This window comes from Aotus nancymaae, unplaced genomic scaffold (assembly GCF_030222135.1).
Source record: "Aotus nancymaae isolate 86718 unplaced genomic scaffold, 86718_ANA_hifiasm-v0.15.2.pri h1tg000033l, whole genome shotgun sequence".
NCBI classification, from domain to species: domain Eukaryota; kingdom Metazoa; phylum Chordata; class Mammalia; order Primates; family Aotidae; genus Aotus; species Aotus nancymaae.
In genome coordinates, this window is record NW_026988447.1 from 50,354,816 (window position 1) to 50,360,973 (window position 6,158).

General features: G+C 31.1%; 1 non-coding gene across 1 annotated transcript; it reads right to left on the reverse strand.

The window, feature by feature from the left end:
* Window positions 1–5,793: 5,793 nt before the first annotated feature.
* LOC135277877 (U1 spliceosomal RNA) lies at window positions 5,794–5,957 on the reverse strand. The gene has a single exon (XR_010345452.1). It is a non-coding gene; the product is annotated as a U1 spliceosomal RNA (small nuclear RNA).
* Between the last annotated feature and the right edge of the window lie 201 nt (window positions 5,958–6,158).

Genomic DNA, 6,158 nt, shown 5'->3' on the forward strand with positions numbered 1-6,158 from the left:
ATATGTAATGATTAAAGATTCATTCCATCAAAAAATATAAAAATTCTAAACTATTATTTTTTAATAAAATTACCTTAAAATACATAACAGTTTATGCACATATATTCATATACACATATACATATACATACATATTCAAGACTGGAAGAAATTGACAAATTGACTAACATAGTGGACAAGTTTAACAGAACAGTTTCAATTAGTGATAAGTCAAGGTGAAAAACCAATTAAGAAAGTAAGAAATATTTGTATACTAAAATGAAGTTTTATCAATAGCATGTTATTCAAGCTCTGTATATGTTTTTGTTTCTAGCTGTTAAATGGGACAAAATCATAGCTATCAATTAATAATTAGTTAAAATTATAGGACACACCATTGTCATTGTGACCTACATTTATGTGGTTAAGAGAAAGCTATGCTTTAGACAGAATGCTCTCCAGAGAGAACTGTGAAAATATAAAAGAATGATGCATTATAAGTGTGCAGACAAATCACAATGTGTACAGAAATGAGTAAAGAGATGCTAGTCACCAGGTGGTCATAGTATTGCCTTCAATAGCTTTTGAATGAGTTCTATTTTCTCCCACTTTAGGAGTTCATTTTATGGTACAGAAAAATGGGAAATGAACATGAACATTATATATTTTGTTCCTATAATGAGTAAGACAAGCAGGATCCTTTTGCCTAAGCAAAGATCAGATGCAGTTGTATTTTTGTTGATTGTTCACATGTTTAATAACCTGTTAGGGAGACCACCAGATTATAAAATAATGAGATGTGAGCAGATGTCCATCTACTCACTCAGCTTACCAGGCATTGACAGATACTCTTTAAATAAATAGTCATTGCTAGAAGAAAACACATGTTTAGACTAGCAAAGACAGAGCTGTTAAATGGGAAATTAACTTTTAGAAAGAGATGCTGAGTTGAATAAGATGGAAGTTAAGTTTAAGAGAATTCATTTGGGTGGTAAGAATATTACCAAGTTCCTGATACTACTGTTAATAAATGTTTCAGCTCTACAGATTTAAAAGACATAATTACTATTTGTTATCTTTCTTACGTGTATTTTGTAAAATAAGTGAATATTTCACCTTAATTTAAGATTACAGCAGCTTTAATATTTACCAACAGCTGTGGTCTGGCTTTATGAGAGCCAAAAAAAAAAAAAAAAAAAAATTCTCATTTGTTTTTCTCTCTTCTTTTCTCTTTGGTAAATAACCAACACAGACCTGTCACTAATCCACAGTAGTAAAATTTGGATGCAAATATTTCCTTTTGTCAACACGTATTATTCTGCAGTGTGTTCCACTAAGAAATAAAAGTTATCTAGTGGTAGGGACTGTGCGCTTTTATCTATTATATTTAGGTCCTGAAATAAATACCAAGTAGGAACACTGAAGATTATGGTAATGATGCCAGAAAAGTTCTTAGAATACTCTAATGAAATGCATTATTGGATTACAAAATAGTTAATTGAAGTCATCATCATTACAATAGTTGATTACTTTGATGTATTTCTTCTGGGCATGATTAAAGATTTAGCAATATTGGTCTTATATCCTCAGTTGTGAAAAAAATGCCTAATCATTTGTTCAATAGTATAAGGATTATTTAGAATCAGAAAGCTAAGGAAAGCCTGACTGAATTTAAATTAGCCTGACAAATTATAATAGTGTTTCTCATTTCTGAGGAATATATATATATGAAGAGAAGAGAATATGTACATTTTTTTTAAAAAGGCACTACAATTTCAGAGCTGTAAAGCAGAACAGGGAAGCATAAGAAAAACACAGATATGAATTTCAGTAGATAGACCTGAATTCTATTCTCAGATCTTTTACTTCCCTGCTGTGTGATTTTCAGAAGCTCATAATGTTCATCTGAATCTCAGATTTCTTCTTTTTCTAAACGACAACCTCTTAGTTTCCTTCCAACTCCAACCTTCTCTATTATTAAAGTAATACAACATGAAATAATGAATAACACTCAAATAATGTGCTAAATATAACCTGGGGCATTTGTTTCAGGAAATATTATAACATTTATGGGAAAAATTAACTTCAATGTTAAAATTCTTAAATATCATTCAGAATTTTGGGAAAGTTTTAGGATACGAATATCAAACTAATATAAGCAGTGGCTGAAAAAAAGAAAAAATTATAATTCATCAGTATTTGAACATTACTTTCACATATCTCTTATCGTATGGATAACTCACATTTACAGGTCATCTATTAAGTGCTAGGCATTGTTCATAAAAATGGGTACTATTATAGACTTATAATAGTATATGTGTGTTATATAATAGTATATGTGTGTTTTTCTTCTTAGAAAAAAAGGGAGGTATATAGAGCTTAAGTAATTTTCCAAGTTCAAATACCAGTTAATTGAGATTAATAATGACAACCCAGTCAAGTTTCAGGATCCACATTTTTTACCTCCTTTCTATAATAAGTATTTTTCTTATGAGTGTCTGCATGTGTTCTCCCCACATCAAAAGCCTATGCCACAGGTATTCATTAATTCATCTTCACACAGGTAACAAGAAAAAGGTATTCATTTTTTTGAATTTGCCCCAGGTAGCTTGTTTATGTTTAATGTGACCTTCCCAAAGGAACAATGCCTGCACAAACTGACTGTTAAGTATTCACACCAAAACTTCCATTCAGCATTTAACTTAGTTACGCACATGTATTAGATATTATGTAAAATAATGAGGTGATTTATCTTCAGAGAAAATGTTGTGCAGGTCTTTAATATTTGATCTGTGATAATTCTAATTTTAAAGATATACACTAGCTATAGAAGAACTAATAAGATCTGAGAGAATGCAGCTTCATTTACAATCAAGTTATGTTATTCCTTTATGCCTAGGGCTTAGCAGCAATGAAGATGATAGTATTCTATTACCATCTTTGTTAACAGATATGTAAATTTTAACCTGTTCACTTGAGAAAGTTTTCTACTTGGAAAGAGTTATTCAACTTAAACTGGTTCTTAGATTATCATGGACATTTCTGATTTCTAGAAGATGTTTCCCTGCATCTACTCATAGCTTAAAAGAGGTTTACTTGAAAATTATGAAGTATTATTTTCACTTTTATTCTTAAAGTCTAGGAATTTCTAGATTTAAGGAACCAATATAAGTATTCAAATATTCTTATCTTTGTTAACATACGTGTGTAAGATTTTAAAACCTCAATCCTAGTTTAACACTGTTTTTGATACTTTATTATGACCAACAAATTTATCTTTTTTAACATAAAAATATGAGTTTTTCACTGGTTAGAATATTTGCAATATGTTTTCTAAGAATGGTCAAAGTTAGAAAAGCAACAGTCATATAACTTTTTAAAGATTAGTTAACTTGGAATTGTAATGGAAATAAAAAATACAGTTTAAAAGAGGAGCAAAAACTCATTAATGACTTCACCCAGATTGGTAGGCAAGATTTGCCTCTTTTTTCAAATATATATGAATGAAAAGTGGAGGAAAAATGAACTGAACACACTTAACAATATCTCTACCATTTTTATAATTCAGCAGCATCCTATATTAACAACCTGTTTATTCAGAATATTTAAAAAAGAGGATTAACACTCACACATAAAATAAACTTTTATCAATAAATCTGGACCAAAGTAGTCTAGAAATCATCACTGGTTTTTGGAGATACTTCAGGATCGTGCAAGATCTTAGGGTAAATGAAAAGAATAACATTTGTTAACCACTACTACAAACAGAAAATGTTTTAACACATTTATGTGTATGCAATTTATTATACATCTTTGAAAATGTGCTGCTTATTTAGATTCCCATATCTTCACTATTGTCAGGAAAAGGTTAAATATTTTTAAATATCATAATGTTGGAAATACTAGACTTGAAATTATATTGAAATATAAAATAATATTCTTTTAAAATAAATGTTATTGAATGAATCTGGAAGCTTCTCAGCTAAGAGTTTGTATTTTAAGAAGTTCAGTTCATATTTTATTATCAGATTTTGAAATATAAAAAAAGAAATAAAGAATTGCCACCAATTATGTGAAAAATAGTCTTTCTTTCAGGAGCCTGTCAGTCTAGAGATTTTAGTAAAAATTTTAGTAAAACTTATAATTTTTGGTAAAAAAAAGTGTATTTTTTGAATCAATTCAGCAATTCTGACAGAAGTTAGAGACCATAAAAAAAATTCTTGTTTTATTCTCGTGAGATAAGTGAGGAACTATAATCAGTGAAAACGACATTCTAGCAGAGTAAGAGCTCCAACTCTGAAAACACATCTGCATGCATTTAAATGTGCCATCTTTGCTAAGTCACTTAACTCTGCCTTACTTTCTACACCTGCAAAATAGAAACAATAATTACTAACGTATCAAATTATTTTGAGATGAAATTTATTAAAATTGATAACTTTAAATTTCATACAACAGGGTATTTTTTTTTCCAGTTAGCAAATGAGATATGATTTAATGTGGAAAAAATAGCTCAATTAGTAAGTATAGAATAGAGGGAGATAGTTCAGAGGCAACTAAAGAGTGTATTAATCAGGATTCTCCACAGAAACAAAGGCAATAGAACATCTATCTATCTATCTATCACCTATCTCTCTCTCTCTCTCTCTCTCTCTCTCCTTTTTCTCTTGATTTTAAGAAATTGGCTTACTCAATTATGGACACTCACAAGTCCAAAATCTATAGTATAGACAAGTAGGACAAGACTTCAGGGAGAGTTGAGGTGAAGTTAGAGTGAAGTTGACGGTGAAGGCAGATTTTTGGCAGAATTCTCTATTTTTCAGGGTAGGTCTGTCTTTTTCTAAGGTCTTCAGCTGATTAGATGAGACCCTCCCACATTAGGGAGGTAAATTTCTTTACTAAAAGTCTACTGATATAAACATTAATCCTATCCAAAAAGTACCTTCACAGAAACATCGAGAATAGTGTTGGACCAGTATCTGGCCTAGCCAGGTGGACACATAAAATTAATCATCACAGGGACTGTCATTTGGGTTGGAGACTCATTGAATGTGAAGTGGTGCAATTTATCAGAAGTATTAATAACAAAAAGAAGCAGTTGTGAGGGAAAAATTATATGAAATTTAAAAGGCTCGTAGACCTAGGCAGAGAAGGCAGGTAAAGTCATGTTAAGACTGTGGGAAGATTGCATGCCAACCCAGAGCCAGAAAAGCTTCCAGAATACTAGAAAGGAAAGAGAAGAGTAACTCACGAGTGAGACTGAAAGGGGTTGCCTAAAGAAGTAGACACAGGTGAGGGTAGAACAATGTTGTAGTAGCAAGAGTGGTCACCATTCTCACTCATGACAGAAGGAATAATAGAAGAGACAGTAAATATAGATGCTTTTTACAGCAGTGAGTCACAGTGTTTTATTCAAAGGAACATGGGCCAAAAATTAGATTTAAAGATGAAATTTACTTGGAGAATTTGTAAATTAAGGATAAAGCAACAAGAGGTCATAAAAGCTAAAATATATAAGAAATTGAGAGGTTATTCCCTACTTCTGCAATAATACTATACTGCCCCTTTACTCTATGGCTTGAGTTCACACTGGCCTGTGCCGCGTAAGATACAAACATTACTTAATGAATTAAGGGATGGTTTCCTGCCCTTAATAGAAACACAGTTTATTTAAACTAGAGAAGTACAAACAAGTAAATTAATAAATTTATATAGATTTAAAGCAATAAGTGTTCTTCAGGAAAGAACTGAAAAAAAATTAGATAAGTCTTTGGCAATGATAGCTATGCAAAACAATTTTTGTTTGTTTTTTAACCAGGGGAAGTGCAAACGCAGTCCCCAACTACCACAAATTATGCCGTCGAGTTTCCCACATTTGGGGAAATCGCAGGGGTCAGCACATCCAGAGTACAATGAATAAGCCTCACCCTGGGAAAACCACCTTTGTGATCATGGTATCTCCCCTGCCAGGTAAGTGTAACAATTTGTTTTATAAAAGGAACATGATGAAATAGTTGCATTAATCATCTAGCTGTGCAACAGGAAACCCCATAAAATATCTCAAAATGATATATAAAATTTGGCAATTTTTACTTTAAATTAGGCCATTTAAGAAATTTATTATCATGTAGGATCCATCTTTTTAAATAAAAGAAAACAAAAACATTTGGCTTAATGGA